Raw genomic sequence first — 26,263 nt, forward strand, 5'->3', positions numbered from 1 at the left:
AGCCGCTTACAAGCAGTAACCCTACGACGCTGACCAAATGCGTCAGTGAAGGCTCGTCCTCCGTTGGTCCCCGGAATGATGGTGCCATCGAAGCGGTACCGCTTCTTCGGCGGGGTGGAGGGTGGATGTACAGGTGCATCCGGGTCCTCCTCGTCGGAGTCATCATCACTCGAGTTGTCTGTGGATGTGTCATCGGATGAAGAATCAGCGGATGATGGGTCGTCCGAATCATGTGGTGGCTGTACGGGTGGCTGAACTGGCCGTCCTTGAGTGGCCATCATCTGTCCGTACCTAGCGGGTCCGATCGGAATGAGACGTCCATCAGGGGCGCGTTGGCACCAATGGCGATACCGGTTACGGAAAGGACCTTCCCCGAACTCCGCGGGAATCACAATCTCATCGGAGCGGGGATGTGATCCTGAGGGTCCGGGGGCAGATGGAGCTGGAATCTCCGAAGGGTCCTGGGCTCCGCTAGAAGTAACCACTGGGGCAGGCGCCTGACTGCTAGTCCCGGAAGATGAAGCGCTGGGGTCACTCGTGGGTAGCAGGATCGGTGTGTCGGCAACAGCAGCAGGTGGGGTGGCTGACGAGTCTGAACTGCCCAAAATGATAGCAGGTGGAGTATCCGACATCTGAACAAGGAAAAATAAATTTTTCCATGTCAGTAAGTCATAAAGCAAGCACGTATTAGGCCAACAGTTTAAATCATGTATAACAATAAGTAGCAAGGCAATAATAACGAATCGTACAGAAGTAGTATGCAATCGAAAGCAAGTAATATCATACAGTAGTGAAATCATGTAGTAGCATATGGCATGTAGCAGTAAAAGTAAGCAGCAGCATGCAGTAAGTTCAGCGGAAACAAGTAAACTAGCAAGTTGTAGATTAGTCCTATTAGTGAATCCTACTCGGGTCGGGTCTTGACTCACTAATGCAACCTAATTCCCTACAACCAATGCTCTGATACCAAATGTGATGCCCCGTACAAAACCATCGTGTACGAATCATCAACAACAGGATCTTTACAAGGTTAAGTACTATATGCTGTAATAAAAGAAGTTGCATTCACGATAAAAAAGATGATGTCATAACCGACGTCAAATGTTTTACACCAACAGTATGCTTCTACGAATAGAAAGCATGAATAAATGTATGTGACCCTTAGGTCATTACAAAACATAGTTTCAAATGTATTAAAGTTTGAATGCAAGATAAACAGTTCATGCGGTGATAACACTAGAGCAGCGGGTGTCTACGGCAAGACTAGCACGACAGCGGAAGCAAATAACGTTAAGCACATGAGAAAAACATGCTTAAAAACGTCAACACAAAGGTTGGTGAGCTATAATTTAAGTATAACAGTATGTAAGGTAGGCCACGAGATTTCAGTGCTACAAAGAGCGTTTCAAAACAGTATGATAAAGTATATGTTAACCATGGGCACTTGGTAACTAACTTAACGTTTATACCCCCTGAAAGTACACTTGGAAAGTGCGTATGTCTACAAAGTATTAAACACTCGTTAAATGCTAGCGCGACTAGCCCGAGTGGGGATGTCAAATCCTATGGATCCATATCTAAGATTCGCGTTCACGGTTCAAAAACCAATGATTAAACGTTACCGAGCTAAAGGGAATGTTTATGCCATTGTATAACCCACACATATATAAGTTTAAGTACTCGTACCTAGTATGTAAAACATAAAATCCGCATGTATTCTTAGTTCCCAAAATAAGTTAAAGTAAAAAGGAAATGTTATAACTCACAATGATAATGTAGCGGTAAAGTATGACTTGGAAAGTAAGCAAGTAATGAAGGTTGTCCAAACGGGTCCTTAACCTAAGTCAAATAGTACTAAGTCAGTAAATCGTCTGAAAAGGTTTAAAATTATGTAAATAAGGTCTTAAGGGTCATCATCATTCATCATCAAACAAAAGGTGTAAAGTAAGTTTCGTTCATGAAAAGAGTTTAAAACAAAGGCTGAGTTCGGTCAGTCACCACGGCCTCTATACCTACTGAAATAAGGTGAGACTAGTGGCCATGGCTCCGTATATGAGTCCTTTAGTTTTGGTAAAAATTACAGAAGCAAACTCATCTTTGTTTGACTGTGGCGACGGTCTAAGTGCGAGTAGGTCAGAATTTTCAGCACAACGTTAAATGGACATAGTGACGATCGGAGGGCCATAAATCCTAAACCGTAACTCGGATTAAGACGAGTCTTATATGAAAAGTTATCTTCTCGAAAAGAGATATCTGAAAATCATAATTACAGTATCCCAGATCGTACGGGTCAGACACAGAAACAGTAAAACAGTAGGGTCAGTAGGTTTCGGTGGTTCTTGGTGCTCGATGCTTATCATGGTTCTCATCCCTGATGCATATAGCTTCAAGTGTACAACTCGTTGATGTGTTTGCATCATTTTCACCAAGGTTTGACCATCATAACCCAAGTGTAAGTCTAAGACATGAAGCACAACTCACTTAAGTGTTTTGATGAACCAAAGTTACATCAAAGTCTTAGATTTAACACATACATGAAATATAAAGTAATATTAACCAAGTTTTTACTATTATGACACAAGTGTAGGTCTAAGACATGTAGCACAACTCACTTAAGAGTTGTATGAAGTTTGATGAACCAAAGTTACATCAAAGTCTTAGATCTAACACATACATGAACTTTAAAACTAATAATAAGTTACAAACTTGAAAGTAAACTTATGAAATCAAGATCTTGAGTTGTAGAACATAGTTCTTAGTTAGATCTTGAAGATCCTAGACTCAAAAGTCTAGATCTAACATAAGTGTACAAAGTTATAATTAAAGAGAGCTTACTTACATGTTCTTGAACTTTTAAAGTTTAACTTTTGTTCAAGATAAATGAGATCAAAGTTAACTAGTAACACTTGACCAATTTTAACCAACAACATGAAATTAAAGTACATAATACAAAGAAATAAATTAAGTAAACAAGTAAAAGGTTCATGGTTGTTCATACTTTAAAGATTCAAGCCTAAGTCTTGATCTTTAGAAAGTAAACTTTAAAGTTTACTTCATGAACTTCAAGTATGGTTTACAACCATGAACTTACATTCTTTGAAACAATAAAGGTAGAATCATAAACTAGTAAGTTTATGTTCTTGAGTGTTCTTGTAATACAAGATAAAAGAAGAATGAAACTAGTAAGTTTGATTCTTGAAACTAGTAAGTAAATATCAACAACATCAAGTAAGTAAATCATAACAAAGAACAAGTAACTAAATAATAATCAAGTAACAAAAGATGATGATGATGATTGTAGCTTAGGCTACGGTTTTAATCAAGGGAGGAAGAGAAGAAAAGAGTCTCAAGTTGCTTACAAGAATTAGAAAGAAAAGAGAGAAAGTTGAGAGAACTTGCAAGTAGTTTTGTGTGCGTGTAAATGAAAGAGTAATGCTAGTAAGTGAGTAATGAAAAAAAAAGTTTGAACTCCCCTTGTATTACTCCAAAACCGTTGGCCAAGAAATGGGGAAGGGAGGAGGGAGTTGTTCCTTGGTCACTAGCATGTAAAGGTCTAAAAAGATGGATACAAGATGTGTTTGCATGGGGATCATGATATAACTAAGTAGTAACAAGATTCCTTACTACATAAATCATCTAGTTTCATATTAAATGATACTTACATGAAAGAGTTGGGCTAGTAAGTCCATATAAGAAGTAGGGTGGGCTTCTAAAGTCCACTAATACTAATAAAAGCCCAAGTTCAATTAATTAGCAAATAAATCCAATTAAAGCCCAAGTAATTAACTAATAACCATAGTTAATCAAAATGATTAATAAACTTAATCATGAATGTAAATAATATTCTAAAAAATATTATTCCTGAAAGTTTCGCGTGTCACAAAGACGTTTCGGGCAATTAAAAGTCATGTACGTTTAATCATGGCAACATGTAAATGTAATAACATACATTCGTTTAACCACAAGTATTAATAATAACAATTATTAATAAATAAACGTTGGAAAAACCGATGTCGTTATATTACCCACCTGTTAAAGAAAATTTCGTCCCAAAATTTTAAGCTGAGGTAGATGGAGGAGTCGGGAAGAGGTGAGGATACTTCCGCATCATTTGATCCTCTCGCTCCCAAGTAAACTCAGGGCCTCGTTTGGCATTCCATCGTACTCGTACAATCAGAATCTTGTTGCGTTTCAAAGTCTTGACCTCACGGTCCATAATTTCAACAGGCTCTTCCACAAAGTGGAGTTTGTCGTCAATAGTAAGTTCTTCCAGCGGTATGATAAGTCCGGGTGCAGCAAGGCACTTCTTTAAGTTCGACACGTGGAAGGTAGGATGAACTGAGCTCAATTGTGCTGGTAGATCCAAACGGTAAGCAACGGGTCTAACCGTGGGCACTTGGTAACTAACTTAACGTTTATACCCCCTGAAAGTACACTTGGCAAGTACGTATGTCTACAAAGTATTAAACACTCGTTAAATGATAGCGCGACTAGCCCGAGTGAGGATGTCAAACCCTATTAAACCATATCTAAGATTCGCGTTCACGATTCAAAAACCAATGATTAAACGTTGTCGAGCTAAAGGGAATGTTTATGCTATTGTATAACCCACACATATATAAGTTTAAGTACTCGTGCCTAGTATGTAAAACATAAAATCCGCATGTATTCTCAGTTCCCAAAATAAGTTAAAGTAAAAAGGGAATGTTATAACTCACAATGATAATGTAGCGGTAAAGTATGACTTGGAAAGTAAGCAAGTAATGAAGGTTGTCCAAACGGGTCCTCAACCTAAGTCAAATAGTACTAAGTCAGTAAATCGTCTAAAAAGGTTTAAAAGTATGTAAATAAGGTCTTAAGGGTCATCATCATTCATCATCAAACAAAAGGTGTAAAGTAAGTTTCGTTCATGAAAAGAGTTTAAAACAAAGGCTGAGTTCGGTCAGTCACCACGGCCTCTATACCTACTTAAATAAGGTGAGAACAGTGGCCATGGCTCCGTATATGAGTCCTTTAGTTGTGGTAAAAATTACAGAAGCAAACTCATCTTTGTTTGACTGTGGCGACGGTCTAAGTGCGAGTAGGTCAGAATTTTCAGCACAACGTTAAATGGACATAGTGACGATCGGAGGGCCATAAATCCAAAACCGTAACTCGGATTAAGACGAGTCTTATATGAAAAGTTATCTTCTCGAAAAGAGCTATCTGAAAATCATAATTACAGTAGCCCAGCTGGTACGGGTCAGACACAGAAACAGTAAAACAGTAGGGTCAGTAGGTTTCGGTGGTTCTTGGTGCTCGATGCTTATCATGGTTCTCATCCCTGATGCATATAGCTTCAAGTGTACAACTCGTTGATGTGTTTGCATCATTTTCACCAAGGTTTGACCATCATAACCCAAGTGTAAGTCTAAGACATGAAGCACAACTCACTTAAGTGTTGCAAGTGTTTTGATGAACCAAAGTTACATCAAAGTCTTAGATTTAACACATACATGAAATATAAAGTAATATTAACCAATTTTTTACTATTATGACACAAGTGTAGGTCTAAGACATGTAGCACAACTCACTTAAGAGTTGTATGAAGTTTGATGAACCAAAGTTACATCAAAGTCTTAGATCTAACACATACATGAACTTTAAAACTAATAATAAGTTACAAACTTGAAAGTAAACTTATGAAATCAAGATCTTGAGTTGTAGAACATAGTTCTTAGTTAGATCTTGAAGATCCTAGACTCAAAAGTCTAGATCTAACATAAGTGTACAAAGTTATAATTAAAGAGAGCTTACTTACATGTTCTTGAACTTTTAAAGTTTAACTTTTGTTCAAGATAAATGAGATCAAAGTTAACTAGTAACACTTGACCAATTTTAACCAACAACATGAAATTAAAGTACATAATACAAAGAAATAAATTAAGTAAACAAGTAAAAGGTTCATGGTTGTTCATACTTTAAAGATTCAAGCCTAAGTCTTGATCTTTAGAAAGTAAACTTTAAAGTTTACTTCATGAACTTCAAGTATGGTTTACAACCATGAACTTACATTCTTTGAAACAATAAAGGTAGAATCATAAACTAGTAAGTTTATGTTCTTGAGTGTTCTTGTAATACAAGATAAAAGAAGAATGAAACTAGTAAGTTTGATTCTTGAAACTAGTAAGTAAATATCAACAACATCAAGTAAGTAAATCATAACAAAGAACAAGTAACTAAACAATAATCAAGTAACAAAAGATGATGATGATGATTGTAGCTTAGGCTACGGTTTTAATCAAGGGAGGAAGAGAAGAAAAGAGTCTCAAGTTGCTTACAAGAATTAGAAAGAAAAGAGAGAAAGTTGAGAGAACTTGCAAGTAGTTTTGTGTGCGTGTAAATGAAAGAGTAATGCTAGTAAGTGAGTAATGAAAAAAAAGTTTGAACTCCCCTTGTATTACTCCAAAACCGTCGGCCAAGAAATGGGGAAGGGAGGAGGGAGTTGTTCCTTGGTCACTAGCATGTAAAGGTCTAAAAAGATGGATACAAGATGTGTTTGCATGGGGATCATGATATAACTAAGTAGTAACAAGATTCCTTACTACATAAATCATCTAGTTTCATATTAAATGATACTTACATGAAAGAGTTGGGCTAGTAAGTCCATATAAGAAGTAGGGTGGGCTTCTAAAGTCCACTAATACTAATAAAAGCCCAAGTTCAATTAATTAACAAATAAATCCAATTAAAGCCCAAGTAATTAACTAATAACCATAGTTAATCAAAATGATTAATAAACTTAATCATAAATGTAAATAATATTCTAAAAAATATTATTCGTGAAAGTTTCGCGTGTCACAAAGACGTTTCGGGCAATTAAAAGTCATGTACGTTTAATCATGGCAACATGTAAATGTAATAACATACATTCGTTTAATCACAAGTATTAATAATAACAATTATTAATAAATAAACATTGGAAAAACCGAGGTCGTTACAGAAGGTATACTCCTAAGATGTGCTCTTTTGTTATTGATGATATCATGGAAAGATAGTCAAAAGACTGGGTCAGGCGGATTGGGGTATCAGATTATTATGGATAGAGGTGGGTTTGGGTTCACCCAAACAATATTTGTCCCTTATATTTGAAATAAGTTTTTTAAATAATGAATATGTAAATGTACACATGATTGCAAAGTAATGTTAATACATTCATTTCAAATAAAACGATGTAGGATGACGTATGCATTTAAGTTATACTCAACAACTTTTCTATGCTTATATTATGACAACTAATTTGCAGGTTTGATGTTGTTGTACTTTTTTTAGGGATTCCATTGTTTCCTATAAAATTATCAGAATTCATAAGGCAGTTGGAGGTTATGTAGGATGCATCCTGAGTCTAACTCTATGCTGATCACCAAAATGAGGTATGAAATCTCACGGTATGATATCCCACAAGTTAAGTAAAACCTAAGGCATTTGTAGGTTCGTGTTATTGTATACGTGTCATTCTGTTTTGGGTAATAATTGATAGTAATTGTAATATTATCGTTTTATTGAAAGGACAAAAGTTCTCTCTTTTATCGTAACTGGAGTGTATCTTAATGGACTTAAGCACATGCAATTGTAAGATGATTAAGTTAAATATTTTTAAATTGAGGAAAATTACTTTTGCTATAAAAATATTTGATTTTAGTGATGTGGGGATAATGATGTAAAAATATCTATTACTACCTAAATATTGACACCCTGTGTCATAAATTAGTTACATTAAATTTTATTTCAATTATCTATTATTACCTATATAATCTATAAAATAATACATATAAATTCAGTTTTTTTTTTTTAAAAAAACCTTCATAAATAAATAATCTTAAAAGTGACCCCAAGAGTCATAACTCATAAATAAGCTTATTTAATCATGTTAGTGTATTAAATAGAATTCCTATTAAATTAGATTAAATAAATGAAATAAAATAATATATCTATATATAAAAAATGAATAATAAATAAGCTTACTTAATCATGTGTTGATGTATTAAATACAATTTTTAAATTAAATTAAATAATTGTAACAAAATAATATATATATATATATATATATATATATATATATATATATATATATATATATATATATATATATATATATATATATATATATAAATGAATATAAGATTTAATATTAATTTTATGACCCGGATTAAATCAATATTAGTAACTTACATATAATATATATTTATTATTTATTCAATATCAATTAAATGATAAATAAAGAATTAAATAGTAGTAAAATAAATAATAAATATATGGTAAACCAAAAATGAACAATAAATATACGAACCTTTCATCTTCTTACTAAATTAACTTATTTTTTACTAGCCTATAAATATGTATGTCATCTTCACTTTTCAATATGAATCATACAATGGGAAGATCACATCATATTATTACTAAAAGATGGATATTCAAGATATGTATAATGAGGTAAATATATGTAATATATATTCAAATATGTATATGTATATATATACGTAGATAAATGTACATATATAACATTGATTTAATCATGATGTATATATTTTTGGAATATATATATATATATATATATATATATATATATATATATATATATATATATATATATATATATATATATATATATATATATATATATTGTTTTGTATCCTACATCTCCACTTTTCAGTAGCAATCATACAATGAGAAGATCACGCCATATTACTAAAAGATGAATATTCAAGTTATGTATCATGAGGTAAATATGTGTAATCTATATTTTCTTTTATGATTTAAAATATTATTTAATATATATATATATATATATATATATATATATATATATATATGTGTGTGTGTGTGTGTGTGTGTGTGTATTCGAATATGTATATGTGTGTGTGTGTGTGTGTGTATATATATATATATATATATATATATATATATTAATTATAACTTTTGAGTTTCTCATTAAATTGTTATCATTCATCACTTATATCATTTTATATGTTTATATGAATAAAACATCACTTTATATTTAAATATACAGATCATCAAAAGTCTCTCATTGATTATTTTAATAATATATGTAGTATGTAAATTATTTACGATTTAAAATATTATTTAATATATATATATATATATATATATATATATATATATATATATGTGTGTGTGTGTGTGTATAATATTGATATATAATTATATATACATACATATATAATTAAATATAATGTGTGTTTGTTTGTTTTTGTAGCTACTGAAGAAAAGCTGAATTAAAAAAAAAAATGTCAAATGTAGACTTGCCAAGAAGACACGTGGTTGGCTCTATGTTGGATGAATTCGTTCGAAGATTCTTTTTTTAATATTTATAATGTGATTATTATATTGTATAATTGTATTTATATATTTAAGTTAATTTAAATTTCTTATATAAATTTTCTTACAATTCTATCTTTTTAATTATTAAATAGTATAGTATAAAAATATATATGTTAAAAAAGTTCAAATCAATTACCAGGATCCTTAACCCAACACCCTAAACAAATCTATGTATTCATTCGCTTTTTGGAGATTCGTAGAAGATTAGCATACATTTTGTCTACGTCGGCACTTAGTTACCTATTTTGATGTTCGTGGAAGTTTTTGCTTATTTATTACGATTATTATGGACTGTTTTTTTTTATAAAGCATTATTATGGACTGTTAAGAACTCTTTGTTTCATATGGTCGTTATTATATATGTCCTCTCAATAAGAACTATTACGTACGAGACAACCACATACTTTACTTTAAAATAAAAAATGCAAAGCGTAAAAATATCCGTGCAACGCACGAGCAATGCTTCTAGTAAAGATGTAATGACCAAGTATGGGACAAGAAGTCAACTTAAAATACTGGTGTAGTAATATTTACTTTAAGTAAACTACTATGGAGCAGATTGTGTATAGTTTAGGAACTATGTTGATGGATAAGGCTACTCTTAATAAAAGTGGTGTTAAGATTTGATTAGAAAATTGATGGCTGGGATTCAAAATTAAATTGTTTGGCCTAACTTTCTTTTTATCAATGTTGGAATTCAAGAAGTCCATGATTTCAGAAAAGGTTTGATTCCAGAATTGGTAATTCTTCTCAAGGTTCAAGTCACAAGGTGTTTCATATCCTTTATTAAAGTTTAATATGATCTAAATCCTTTACATTGGACCTAAATAATTGCGTTTTAAGAAGAAAAAAATTAGAGTAACCTTACACTTTTTGTTTGCCATATGTCTCCATGTTTGTTTTACAGCCTTGGATGTTGTAATGTATGGAAGAAAGTTGATAAAGAAGTTACTCTGTACAAGAGGTATATATTTAATGATTTAATCTGATTGTATATGCTTCTGTTTTCTAAACTATTATTGATGGGATCTCTGAAATACAAGATATTGTATAGTTCCAAGCATTGTATAGTTCCGAACATATTATTCAACAATCTTAGTATATGTACATATTTGCCTAACTCATTATATTATCTTATAATGTTTATTTATCAATGGTCGTTTAAACAAACCCGTGATTTCACGGGTCTTTTTACTAGTTATATATAAAATATAAATTCTAAACTTATTAGAATGGAAAGTACTATGCTTTTCGGCCGGAAATTTAAAGGACAATCCAACTTCTTTTTCGGATCAAATCAAAATAACCAATTAAAAGTCATAAATTAATTTATCAGTAACAAAATTATGAAAATCATAATACACACAAGTGAAGGCCTAAAACCATGATGAACACACAAGTATTTCAACAAAATTATATATCACAATTTACAAATGAGAAAAAGGCCTACATCGCATGATGAACACACGAGTAATTCAACAAAATTATATATTACGGAGTATCACAAAAATCAAATATCTTATTATAGTCCTAATCATAATATTATAAGTTGATTTTATTCGTTTAATAAAATAATCAACATCTACATTCTAATATTGTAATCATTTATATTGTATATAATATAATTTATATTGATGATTGTAGACTCAATTTATATATAAATAATTAAAAAGATATTAATGGAGAGAAATAGAAAAAAATTGTAGCCGTAAAGTGATTAACACCACCCAAAATCACTTTTAAAATTTGTCAACAACAAGTGCTCTTAAACTCAAAAAAATAATTGTTTAAAAAAATCAATTAATTTTGAACGATTATTTACCCACCGTCCAACGCACGGGCTCTAAAATCAAGAACACGGACTCTTAAACTTAAAAGAATAATTGTTTGAAAAAATCAATTAATTTTGCACGATTATTTTACTTAACGTGCAACGCACGGGATCTTATATTAAGGAGTATATTACGTACTCATATTTTCTCTAAATATTACGTACTATATAATTTACATATAATTAAAAAGTTATTAATGGTAAGAAATAAAAAAACCTGTAAACGTTAAGTTACTAACACCACTTTTAAAATATATCAACACCACGAGCTCTTAAACTTAAAAGAATTTTTAAAATTTGTCAACACCACGGGCTCCTAAATAATTATTAAATTTTTATTTTTATTTTTTGGTATCGCTATTTACATAACAATATGAACTGCAAATTACATTTTTTTGCACGATTTTTTACACACATGTGCAACGTACGAGCTCTAAAACCTAGTATATATATATATATATATATATATATATATATATATATATATATATATATATATATATATATATATATATATAAGTATATATACCCTCTATGTCTCAAATCTATATTCTACTATTTCATTTTGAGATAACCTAAATTAACTGTCTACTTTTATAAATGAATAAAAATAGTGATAAAAATCTTTTGTGTGAATACTTTATTCATGTATGAGAAAAAGATAAGTAAAAAGAAATGGGTAATACTGAAAAGTCAACAAAAAATACATGTGACAGAATAATTTTTCTTAAACTGTGTGTTTTTTATCTGGAAACAATTGATTTGGGACGAAGGAATTAATATATAATTACTTAATTACTCCGTATTATCATTCATTTATTTGTCGCACAACATATTAGTGGGTATGATTTCTACGCCAATAAATGTTTTATGTGTAAAATGGTAATAAAATTATTTATTAAATAAATAATATTAATACATAAAATAAATACGCATAAAGAAGTTAGGGTGTGTTTGATAAAACTGAATAATTTAGTGCTGAATGGTTCAGAATCTGAATGGTTCAGAACCTCTGAATAAAGTTTGCTCTGAATAAAAATAAGCTATTTGATAATCATTTAGAAAGAACGATATGAACTGAGTAAAACTATCTTATTAACGTGTTACATTAATAAAAGATTTAATATACTTGTTAGTTAAGTGATCAGGATATGATTTCAGGACAATATTACAGAAAATTTAGGCTCTTAATGGTTAATAGAGTGTTTCTGCTCTGAATGGTTCAGAGCTTAATTCTGAATCATTCAGCACCATATGTCATTCAGAGGTTAGAAACAAACGCACTGAATGCTGAATGATTCAGCATTCAGTGATGAATCATTCCATTAAGAGGTAAACAAACGCACCCTTAGATGTAACAAGGAATGTATTATATATTAACATCAATTAATTATCAGCTTTTTTCTAATTTAGTCCATCTCTAAGAACTGAAGAATCTATTAAGGACCATACAGTGTATTAAAAATCTACTGCTATGCTTGGTTTTCGTATAAACCGATACTAATTAGTAATACATTTTTTTTTTACCTTTTTGTTAAGTTGATTGTGGTTTTAGTATAAACCGATACTAACTAGTTTTTCAACCCTCGCTTCGCGCCGGGGATCGGTTTCCAATGTATTTTAATATGTTTATTTTGCAAAATTATTTCGTGGCTGACGATGATGTCGTTGAAGCGCAACTCGAGTCGAACGAAAAAGGTATAACCCGTCAAAGATTTAGATGTTATCTTAAATTAACAATATATGTGTATTTTCGTGTTTCGCTATGGATTTGTTGACTTTTTAAAATTTAACGCAATTAACTCGTTAGCTTATATTAACACTCCGTATAATTTAAGAATAGAATATTTACTGAGTAATATCAAAAAAATTACTAAATAATTTTTTTTAAAAATAATAAGACTCATATGTATATGTTGTTAATAGATGAAAATAGTTACGGAGCCCGTGAGAAAAAATCAACGTGTATGAAAGGTGGACTAAAATATTTAGCGTTTTTTAAAAACGTCCGTTTTGCGTATAGTTAGTGACATTGTGTTCGTAAAAATATTTCGAGCTTAACGATGGTGTCGGAAATATTTAACTCGTTGCGGGCGAGAAGATATGACCCGTTGAATATTTGAGTGGAGTTTATTTAAGATTTTTTTATGAAAATATTGATTTGACACTGTACCCCATATTTGGGGGGTCGATTTTAATTTTTGAAAAAAGTGTGGGGGACTTTTTTGAAAGAAAGAAAAAAGTAAAAAGATGAAAACAACATCTGTACTATTTATAGCTTTTGTCTAATAGATAGGATACTAAAGTAATAGTAATAGTAATACCATTAATAATATATTAGGTTGATTGTATCATTGATTTGTGGTACCATGTGCCTTGTTCTGCCCCATTATTCATATTCGTATTCAACTTGATATGTTCTCCTTGTTACTGAAAAATGTTTTTTTTTCTGTGTAACAACTTGTTTTTGTTTAGTGTTTCGTTGGCAATTGACTTTTTACTAAAAAAGATAATGTACTTTTAATTTCTTGTATTTTATTTTTGGTAGTCAGGTCATCCCTATATTGTGTGAAAGGGGCCGTTAACCATGGCGAGTGAGTGGCGGAGATCACTGTTGTAAACGGCGTCCGTTGCGTCCGTTGCGGCGCCCGTTGCGGCGTTTTGGTGACTAAACTGTTTCGACCCCGCCCCGTTTTCTTATAAGCCGGTCAACGGTCAAAAGTCAAGTCAAATGTAGGAAAAATTGGGTCAACGCTGGTCAAAATTCTGAAATTCTGTCAAAATCGGTCATAAGTCGGTCAAATCAATCAAAATTGACTTAGTTTAGTATTTCATTTTGTATTATATTAACGCTAATAACAATTATAGGTACAAACTTGTCAACGAAGGTTTTTTAGCTCTAAAATATGTATAAATATATATTTATATATAGAAAAGTCAACATTTGTTAACATCCGTTTCAACCCCGTCTCGGCCCCGTTTTTTCCGTTGCGACATGTTGAGGTCGCTACCGTTTCGGCCCCGTCTCGCGTCTTTTTCAACCTTGGCGGAGATAGACAGCAATCCGTGAGAGGCATTGCCAGCCATGCGTGCAACGATCCTCTCACAACTGAAAATGGGACCCACTTATGGATAAATTAGTTGAACTAGCCGTTTATGAGTTTTGGTATTTAATTATTTATTTATTTATTTATTTTTAGATAATTTAATGTATACACTATAAATATACATATAGTCCTAACCATTTTCTCACTCAAATTATACACTTTCTCATCTTTCACAAGAAAATAAATACATAAAAATAGATCCTTATATAATCAAAGCGATAGAAAGATCGCACAATCAAATTACGATCAAAAGTTAATTGAAGGCGCTTACAATGCGCTTAATGTACTCGATTCGCTCGATATAATAGACGAAGAAGATGAAGCTGCAAATTCTCGGAGAATTATTAGAAGGCGTCTGTTACGAAGAGATCTGATTACTACCGGACAACGTTCGTTCAACGACTACTTTTCTGATAATCCAACTTTTCCTCCGGATTATTTCAGAAGACGCTACCAAATTCGTATGTCATTATTTCTTCGTATTTTTTATGCTATTACATCTTAAGATGCTGAACCGAGGCGAATTATTTCCATATTTTTAACAACATCATGATGCTATGGGACAACTCGGTTTCAATATTTATCAAAAGTGTACTTCGGCCATACATTATTTAGCGTATGGAATTGCGTTCGATGCATTTGATGAATATTTACATATGGAGCAACAAACTGCATATGATTGTATGGACAAATTTTGTAAATGTACTGTTAATCTGTTTTCGGCTGAGTATTTAAAGAACCAACTGAAGAAGACGTTTGTCGACTGCATGCTAAACATGCGGAAATACACGATTTTCCGGGGATGTTAGGTAATCTCGATTGCATGCATTGGCCTTGGAAAAAATATCTGGTTGTGTGACAAGGTCATTATACGAGGGGGATCACGAAGGACCAACAATAATGCTCGAGGCGGTTGCGTCATACGATATGTAAATTTGGCATGCCTTCTTTGGTGCAGCAAATTCGAACAACAATATCAATGTTCTAATGAATCGAATTTTTTCGAAGACGTATTGGATGGTAGTGCTCCAGAGGTCCGATTCAATGTTAACGGGTGTGAATTTAATAAAGGATATTACATGGTAGACGACATATACCCAAAATGAGCAACACTTGTCAAGTCGTTTAAATGTCCATTTGAGTCAAAAAATTTAAAGTTTAAAAGATTCAAGAAACAACAAGAAAAGACGTCAAATGAGCTTTCAGGGCTTCATTGTCGTTAGGCAATACTAAAGCACCCCGCAAGATCGTCTAAAATCAATAAGATACGGCGAATCATATACACTTGTGTTCTGCGTCACAACATGATAGCTGAAGACAACACACGCAATATATGCGACCTCAATGAAGACTATCTTCGGAAAACGGAAAATATGTTGCGACGTACGTGGACGGAAAAAGTTGAAATGCATGATCGCATGTCACGAGAGTTGCGAGATCGAACAACGCATCATTTTTTGGACAGTAGTTAGTTGGGATCACCCAGGGGGAATTAACCATTCACGCGATCATCTCTCGCAGTTGCTATACCCGCCTCGAACTGCGTGTCCAGGAGAAAACTCACACAAATCTCATACATGGCATGGACGGTAATATGTAGCTAAAGGAGGTCGAACTTCTGACTTTCCCTAAAGGAGGTAGGCCACCAACTGCTGGACCAATAACAATAATATCAATGTTCTAATGAATCGCAACGATTTGATCCAACACATTTGGACAGATGATTATATTGTTCGAAACAATTAGTATTATTTATTGTCTACTAATATACTAATATATGTGGTTTAATTGATTTAATTCGTTACCATTTATATCATTTATAATTGTAGAATGTGATGTTTAAACTTATACTCCGTAACACATAACCTCTAGTGAGAATACTATAACCATAACCACTATTATAAAAGCGATATTCTTAACACTCTCTTTCCATAAATTCAATAAAACTATGTGTTGCTTATGCGGGTAAAATTATCGAAAGCTAAGATGTATCTATCATAAATTCATTATCCTTATAATATTGATTCGCAATATTTTGTGAATTTTTTTCTTTCCTAGCTAGTTTGCCTCTAGAGTATTTTTAGTGACAATGATACAATTTGAAAAAATAGATTCTATATTTTGTTTCTTTAATTTGTTTATTATAGCATTGATTCTTTTAGGTATCCAACTAGTCGCATGTTATTGGTTCCCAGGCCATTAATATCATCCTTGAATGAAATAATTACGTATGTTTGAATTATGGTTCATAGAAGTAAGTTAGGGAGTATTGTGATCATCAATAAACATAAACGTAGACTTTGGTAGTGAACTATTATATATCAAATATTCATTTATAAATACTCCATAAATTAATTTTATAAATTACTAATTACTAATTATTAAATAATAATAAGTTGATTAATATTTTTCGGAATAAGTTTTTCAGTCTAATTTCATAACAAGCATATGAGCCCTGAATTTGAAACCTATGGTAAAGTGATTTTTGAGTAAATATTTACCCATTCCTCCATAATCTATTAATTACAATAAGTTAAAACACCGTTATCATTATCATTATCATTATCATTATCAATAACAGTGTTATCCGTACACAACTTTTTTGTGCCATACGCAATCAAATTGATATTTTAAACTATTTTACCCTTCAAAACCATACACAATCATTACCATATTCCCATACACTTAATTTTCTTTTAATTTTTCATTCACGTAAAATATCAACCATTTGATACCACTATTTCAAGTGTTTGACTTGAACACCTAAATACCATCACCTCCCTTTCTACCAATAATTTTGAACGGTCACTCAACCAAACTAGATATCGTCTTCTTTTTTATTATTATTATTTTCTTCAATACACCGTATGTCTCGATAAGAACCACCTCGATCACATTACAGAGTGTAGAACTTGTCTTTTTTTAAAGTTCGTGTTGGTTAGTGATCCAATATTAATATTCAAATGTTAACCACTTTTTTTTATGATGACACCAAGTCTTGTATGCTTAAACAACGTATAGAACAACACAAGTTCACAAGCCTACACTATCTCTAGCAAAAGACCAATTCACAATAATAACATTGGCAAAAGTAAAACACGGCTGATCCACGGTCGACCGTAGGCCTGGCCGTGGATGCCTTGTACAAACATTTTCAAACGATTTTTGAAAATATGATCCACGGCCAACCTCACGGCTGACCGTGGATTGACCGCAGTTCTTCCTGTTACCAAATCTATTCACTTTAAATTATACCACTTTGAGGCATCTATAATTTACAAAACCTTTCTAAATATACTTAGAATAGTTGTTTTCTTTGTTTTCAAAAGAGTTTTGAACCAAAAGATGTTAATCTTGATTAATCACACCTATGACACCTTATTGACAATTTAACTTGAATAAGATTAAACACAAGTGTTATATATTTTTATCCTATTACATAATTCATTTAAACATACTAATAATGGTCATTAAAGCCCCAATTAAAGAGGTGTTCTCCCATTAGTTTTAAGTACCATTGTATGTATGTAAATGTAATTAGTTCAAGCTAGTCAAGGTTGTAACAAGGATCATTAATTTTCAACTAGATTCAAACTAGTTCAATTAAGATGTAACAAGGTTCTAAAGAGTTAGATACTTCCATCAAAGAAAAGACAAATGGTTAAAGTCATGGGTTATGAAGTTTGGATGGTTTCTAATTGTCATGGAGCAAAATTCAGCATTTACCACCGTCCATGTATTGACAAATTATTGAAGACTTGGGATATGAAGTTTGGAGTATTATGGTTTGTCACAAGATTAGATGTTGACACATGTATAGAAGTCTTACAAGAAGAATTTTGAAAGGTTGCTATTTGTCAAGTAACACATGCATACTTACCTCTTTTGGATAAGCAAGATTATGACAATGGTAAATCAAGAAAAAGATGTTATCCTTATTTGATGAATGCTTTCAAGACTATTGCAAGTTTCTTTTAACTTTTGACTAGATGCTTCAATGGTTTTATGTGCCAATACCTTGAATCTCTATTTCCTATTTAAACAAGGTTTGAAGACATATGAAGACCACCTCTTTCCAACATACTTTCAAAGTCATATCAACTAATCTCCCAAGCCTCAAGCACAAATCTATGGAGAGATTATAAGAGAGAAAGAGAGATTTTAATTACACTAAGTAGAATTGTAATGTAAACTTTATGCTTAACATTTGTATCTTCAACTTTACATTGTTAGATACTTCCTTGGGGGGTTAAGGAAGTTAAATGGTTCTTGCGATTGGAAACATCTATCTTACTTAATGATTCAACTTCCTTAAAGGGATATAGAAAGTTGATTAATTTCATTGGAAATTAATACTTATCCAATGTAAAGACAAGTTTGATCTAAGTAAGGTTAGTGTGACCTATTGAAGAACTATGGGTGTTTGTAAGCTTAGATATAAGTTTACTTGTGAGCTATCTTCTTAAAGGGATCTAGAAGGTAGTTGTAATTTCACTAGGTTAGAGCATTAGGATCTTGTGGTAAGAGCTTTTGGTGATTGTGAATTCTTCAAAGGGATGTAAGGGTTCATAAGTTGCGGCTTATCGAAGAGCTAGTGTTGTATTCGGCCACTCCACCGGGTTTGAGGTATCATAGTGAAGAAAAGTCTCAATTCGTAGAATTGGGGAGTGGATTAAGGAGGATTAGTTAACATCCTCCCGAACCACTATAAATCCTTGTGTTTGTGCACATACATTCTTTACATAGTCACAATAACAAACACAAGCGCTTCCACACTTAAAAGTTATTTTTAATTGTTAAAAATTTCGAAAAAGTTTTAAGAAATCATTAAGGAACTATTCACCCTCCTCTAGTTCCTTACAGTTCGGATAAATATCCCATGTCTTCTAGTATTATATGTTGATTAATTCATTATCATCATAATAAGATCAATCATGTAATCACATATGACAAGAACATTAAATATAGCTTATATGATGGAAGAATCGTTTTAAGATTGAGATTTGATGATGAAGCCATAATCTAGGGTTAATCAATTCTTGCAGTAATGTCAACAATTCGATGAAAGGATTCTTCTCTCTAAATTATTTGGTGTTTTTATGAGAGAAAATACGTAATGACATAATGCAAGAAAAGATCACAAACCCTAATATTTATATCTTGGTATTACAGTTATTTCCATAATGTAACTGTATTTTTGTTACGGTATAAACTGTAAATTTAGACAAACTTAAAGGGGTAAAGTGTCAAATGGTAAATAGCCCATTTGATTATGGGACGTTTCTAACATTATAAAATTCAGGCACCCTCTCAAATAACTCATCAGATGATTCAAAATTAAAGCTTGATAGATATGGTTTTTACTTTTCAACTAATAAATTTGATGAGTCAATTGCATTCTGTCGTATAAAATACATCACCATAGGAATAAGAAAATAATACAGTTCATGAAAGTATATGCAAATGCACAGGTCTTGGTATCTAAATCATAATGTTTGCATTCAATATATTCTAAGTTATAATAACGGAATGCTATTCTTGTCCTACAACAACTTTTTGTATGAATGTATGAATTCATTATCCTAAGGCATTGATCCACGAAAAAAGAGAGAGAGAGAAGTAAGAAACAGAGGTGATTATCTATCATTAAGCTAGTCACACAATAAACACGAGTGGACGATATGAAAAATCAGTTTTTACCAAACGCGGCATAGTTTCACATTCTCTCTCGTTTTCAACCATCACCTATTCCGTTCATCTCCCCTTACTATCATTCAACCCACCATCTCCTCCGGCCAGACCTCTGGCCGAAGATGATGTAACCTAAATGTCGAAGCCAAATGGCTTTTCGTGTACAAAGTCGAGTGACTGTCGTGTTACTTCGTTTTTGATTTTCAATTTTCCGGAGTCTTGGTCTCGTGATGATTGTCGGAGAGTATTCGAGGATTATGGGACTCTCAAGGACGTGTACTTTGCTCAGAAGAGGTTATCGAGCGGCCAACCCTTCGGGTACGTCCGATTTGATGGCGTTACTGACATCGATTCATTCATGAAAACTTTGAACCACATACACATCAACGAAAGGTGGATTCGTGCCTACAAGGCAATCGAGAGAGATTCAACCAGACGTCTACAGAACAAAGGAAGTGTTTCCAACCTGAATGCTGATGGTTATGGTCGTACTCCTAATCTAAATGTCGATGATTATGATGAATTACCACATGCCCCTTGTGTAAAGACCCGTCCTAATCCATCTGGATGAATACATTACATTTGGTTACATTGCGAGGTACTTGACCTCTATATGATACATTTTACAAACATTGCATTCGTTTTTAAAAGACAAACTTTCATTTTATCAAAAGTTGATGGCATGCATACCATTTCATAATATATCCAACTATAATTGACTTAATAATAATCTTGATGAACTCAACGACTCGAATGCAACGTCTTTTGAAATATGTCATGAATGACTCCAAGTAATATCTCTAAAATGAGCAAATGCACAGCGGAAGATTTCTTTCATACCTGAGAATAAACATGCTTTAAAGTGTCAACCAAAAGGTTGGTGAGTTCATTAGTTTAACATAAATAATCATTTCCATCATTTTAATAGACCACAAGATTTTTATTTTCATTTCTCATAAATATACGTCCCATGCATAGAGACAAAAATAATCATTCATATGGATTGAACACCTGGTAACCGACATTAACAAGATGCATATAAGAATATCCCCTATCATTCCGGGACATCCATCGGACATGATAAAACCGAATTCGAAGAACTAAAGCATCCGGTACTTTGGATGGGGTTTGTTAGGCCCAATAGATCTATCTTTAGGATTCACGTCAATTAGTAGATCGGTTTACTAATTCTTAGGCTACCAAGCAAAAGGGGCATATTCGACTTCGATCATTCAACCATAGAATGTAGTTTCAATTACTTGTGTCCATTTCGTCAAACATTTATAAAAGCGCATGTATTCTCAGTCACAAAAATATATATTGCAAAAACATTTAAAAAGGGAGTAATGAAACTCACAATACGATATTTTGTAGTAAAAATATGCATACGACGGAACTGAACAATGCAGGGTTGGCCTCGGATTCACGAACCTATATTAAATTATATATATTAACACATTGTAATTAAACAAATTTATATATATTATTATTAGTGATATAATTGTTATATTAATAAATTATATGTTTCATTAATTAACTTAATTAAATATATTCATGTTATATACTTTAAATAAATAATTAGTATTTATATATTTTTTATTTATAAAAATGTTAATATAGTTATGTTATATGTATTAAATATAGTTTTATATAACTTAATAGTTATTTGATAAGATAATATTAATGATAATAATTATAATGTTAAAAATAATACTAATAATGATATTATTAATAAAAATGATAAAATAACCATACTTCTAATAATAATAATAATAATAATAATAATAATAATAATAATAATAATAATAATAATAATAATAATAATAATAATAATAATAATGATAGTAATAATAATAATAATAATGATAGTAATAATAATAATAATAATAATAATAATAATAATAATAATAATAATAATAATAATAATAATAATAATAATAATAATAATAATAATAATAATAATAATGTTAATAAAAATAATGATAATGATAATGAAAAAAATGTTAATTTTAATAAAATGATGATTCTAATAAAAATGATATTTTTAATAATAATAATTTTAATAAAAAAATGATAATTTTAATAAGAATGATAATATTAATGACAATAATAATAATAATAATAATAATAGTGATAATAATAATAATAATAATAATAATAATAATAATAATAATAATAATAATATTAATAATTCATTTAAATTGTATTGTAACTTAATTGTAATTTTTATCGTTTTCATATTAATATCCTTTTTTTATAATCTTTATATTTACATTCATAATAATAATGGTAATAATCTATTTTGATAACAATAACAATAACAATAATAATAATAATAATAATAATAATAATAATAATAATAATAATAATAATAATAATAATAATAATAATAATAATAATAATAATAATAATAGATAATAATAATAATAGATAATAGATAATAATAAAAATAACAAAAAGAAAATTATACCATAAAAAAAATCAAGTGGGATCTGGTTGCTATTTAAAAAGAGAAGATCACGATTTTAGATCTGGGATCATCTCCCATCTTTCTCCATCATACCCTCATCTCATATCATCTTTTATCATTATCAACGCCATCACCAACATCATCATCAAGCTTTGTTTCCGGTTGTAAACAGAAACAATTAAACGCAGCAGCAGAAACGACCCATGGTGGTTGTTTTTCCGGCCCAAACAGAAAACAAGAAGTTATTGTAGCAGTCAAACTGTTATGGTTTGTGGTGGTGTTCCAGTGGAGTTTCAATCAACAAAATAAACTGCTGTATCATCAATCCATCAACATTTATTATCAATCTCCGATTAACAATAGAGAACGGGAGCAGTAATTAGTGTTCGTTGTGGTCTGCGAATGAAACAATAAGTAGTTGCAGGTCTGGAGATGGTTTTTGATTCGAACTGAAAATAGAGACACAATAATAGCGACAATTTGCAGGAAACAGATGCGATTAGCAGCCTGGTTCGGTTTCTTTCTTTTATTTATTTAATTAATTATTTATTTTATAAAAATTGAATAGCAACAGCAGCATATTAGACACAGGATATGGGTTGATAATAATAGGGTTGTGTTGAAGTAGAATGGTGGTAGTGAACACGAATTGGTTTGACAGAAAAAAATAGAACAAGTAGCAGTTTGTAATTAACTGTATAGTAGTTTGTAGGATGTTTGGTTTGATTGTGAAAGATGGTGGTGTACTGGGCTGAAGATGATGAGGGTTATCAATGATGGAATTATGGTGATGATAGAATGAGGTAGAGGTAGCAGTGGATGCAGTAGCAGCATGGGGTTTTGTTGATTGGTTCATGAAAGGAAATTAAAGCAACAAGGGTGTATTTGATGATCAGACAGGAAAACAAAAACAACAGCGTATAGTTATTGAGTGAATCAAATAGCAGTAGTTGGTTGTTTGATAAAGATGATGGTGGTTTTGAGTTTGTTTTGTGGTTGTTCGATACATGAATATGGGCGTACAAAACAAGAACAGCAGTATTGGAGATTGAACCTGATGGTTTGTGGGTTGGGGATCTGTTGGAGTTTAGCTTCAACCAAAACATTAGTAACAACAATGAAACAGTAGCAGTTGATCGGGTGGCTTATAGGGTGATCAACAACAGAAGTAGTGATCCTTAGATGGTGTTTGTTTGTTGGCCGAAGAGATACAACCCACTAAAGCGGTGTTCTTGATTTGGGTCGTATGTCCAATTAGGCATGAAGAGGTTAAATCTTTATGAATATCCAAGACATATGTATGTATATATATATTGCTAAAATATTAGGAAGGAACAAAAGTCTCTTGTGTTGTGTTTGGTAAATGAGCAGATGTTGAAATAATAAGAATCAAATATGGCAGTTTAAGGTAGGGACATGTAAATATATTATATGTAATGCAACTGTGTGCATGTGAGTGTTTGTTTGTCTGTGATTAAAACAGAAGAAGGAAAAGAAAAAAAAATAATAGATCGAGTAAAGTGGTTTGATCATCTATATGTGTCTCTATGTGTCATGAAACATATGTATACATATATTTAGATGGTGTGGTAATTATGTGTTGTGGGTCAAATAGAAGAAACAAGAGTGTTTTGTCTCACATCCTTATATTAACAAAAAATTGTACTCTGAGGTGGCTGTGAATTAAAGTCATATAAAGCTTGTCCAATATTCAAAGAGCGGGCCAAGTAATAGTAATTTTGGTGTAATAAGTATTATATATATTTAGTGTAATTGAATGGTTCGAGTGAAACAATAATAGTGCTTATCAATCAAATAAAATGATATATCAAATTCATTTATCTAATCAATTCACGAATGAGCAAGTGGGTTTGTCTTTTGATTATGATGTTGTACATGAATATAGAATGAGATTGTGACACAAAACATAATTTACCAATTACTAATCTTTTAACTTTTTAAAATAATAATTAAAATATATTTTAAGAATTAGACGTATGATATAATAGCCGTCGTCTTTCGCGGGCGGAATTTCGTACTCTGTTGTTAATCAATGACGGATAAAGGTACACAGGAAACTATTCTATATTTCTATATTAAATATATTTAACTATTTTAGTCATTAAATGAGAGAAACGTGATCACAAGGGTTCGTCAAATATTTATTTTAGTACACTCACAAGCTCGCATTTTATTTGTTTAATATCAAACGAATAACAACTAGTGCTACCATTGTTTACTAAATGAATTCGAAACCAAATATATATATTCAATATACTTTATATATATGTTTTAAATAATAATCATATATATTATTTTAATTTACATTATTAATTCTAACAATTACTTCATATAATATTTCAATTTATATTTCCAATTTTTATTTATCTATATATATGCACATATCTATTTACAATTAATTATTCGTGAATCGTCGAGAGCAGTCGAAGGTCAATTGAATATATGAAACAGTTGAAACTTTTTGAGACTCAACCTTACAGACTTTGCTTATCGCGTCGAAACCATATAAAGATTAAGTTTAAATTTAGTCGGAAATTCTCGGGTCGTCACATCTTGGAGTCGTGTATCGTGTAAACCGTCAATTCCAATTAGCCAGGAAGGTGAAACCTTCGCTGATTCAGTTGGAACTAATAATTTAAATCGTATCGAGATAAAAATCGATAGCAAATGGATCGAATTTTACCTTCCAGAATCAGTGAGCAATCATAACCTTGTTTTTCGTTTCAACAAGGACCGGATTTCGTGGTCTTTGGTCGAAATTAATAAGTCCCGTATTGAGGATGTTAAAAAGGGGATTCAATCTGAGTCGACCATGGGGTCTAATTTGGATGAGGCTGAAGATGAATCATCTTTTTTGAGCCCAGATTCTACAGGTGAGGTTAAAGTACCGGTTAATTTGGGTGAGCATTGTGAAGATGATAAGATAGATTTACAGGCTGACAAACCTACTGTGTATATCGAAGAGGATGAGGTTGTTGATGGTGAGTCTTCGCCGGTAGATGATAAGGTCGCAGAGGTTGATGATGTTGAGGTTGAAGGTGGTGAGTTCACGCCGGATGATTCTGATGATTGCATTGATCCACCACCGTCCGACGGTTCTTCAGCCTCGATTCCCACCCCAGAATTAAAATTGGATGGTGACCCGTCACCTAAATAATTTCAATCGCCGAGGTATTCTGATGCAATTTCCTATGTTGTAGGTACATGTATCGATGAATGTAAAGGCACGCGTGAACCTTTTTGCCCGGTTTCCTATTCAAGAGGGTTTCAAAACCAAAATGGGCCAGAAACTCTTACTGGGCCAGACCATTATGGTGTGTTTGATATGAACAATTAGGCCCCAAATGGGCTGGATCTGGGCTCAAACGAAAGAGATGTGGGTGACCCTAGCCCAGAAAAAATTGTTTGTCTAGCTTATACCGCGGTTGCTCGTTTTCGGGTTACAAAGAAAAAAGTCCCTCCTTTGATCAAAAGTCGTTTTATTAAATATGTGTGAGGTATGTGTAATATGAAACGTAATCGTCGTCGAGACAATTTTCGGTGGCATGAAAGATACTTTATCGAGAATGTGATGAATGACTCGGATGAGGATATTGATTGCTGCTCATGCTGCTCTTCTTGTGCGTCATCGGACTCGGAAACATAGTTTTGCTTTTGTCGATCGAGTCGTGTCACCTCTAATGTCCTCGTGATTGTGCGTCTTATATAGTTTCGAGCTTAGTGTGTGTGGGTGCATCTTATTTATGCGGTTGCGTGTTGTTG

This window comes from Rutidosis leptorrhynchoides, chromosome 9, assembly GCF_046630445.1.
Source record: "Rutidosis leptorrhynchoides isolate AG116_Rl617_1_P2 chromosome 9, CSIRO_AGI_Rlap_v1, whole genome shotgun sequence".
Taxonomy (NCBI): Eukaryota; Viridiplantae; Streptophyta; class Magnoliopsida; order Asterales; family Asteraceae; genus Rutidosis; species Rutidosis leptorrhynchoides.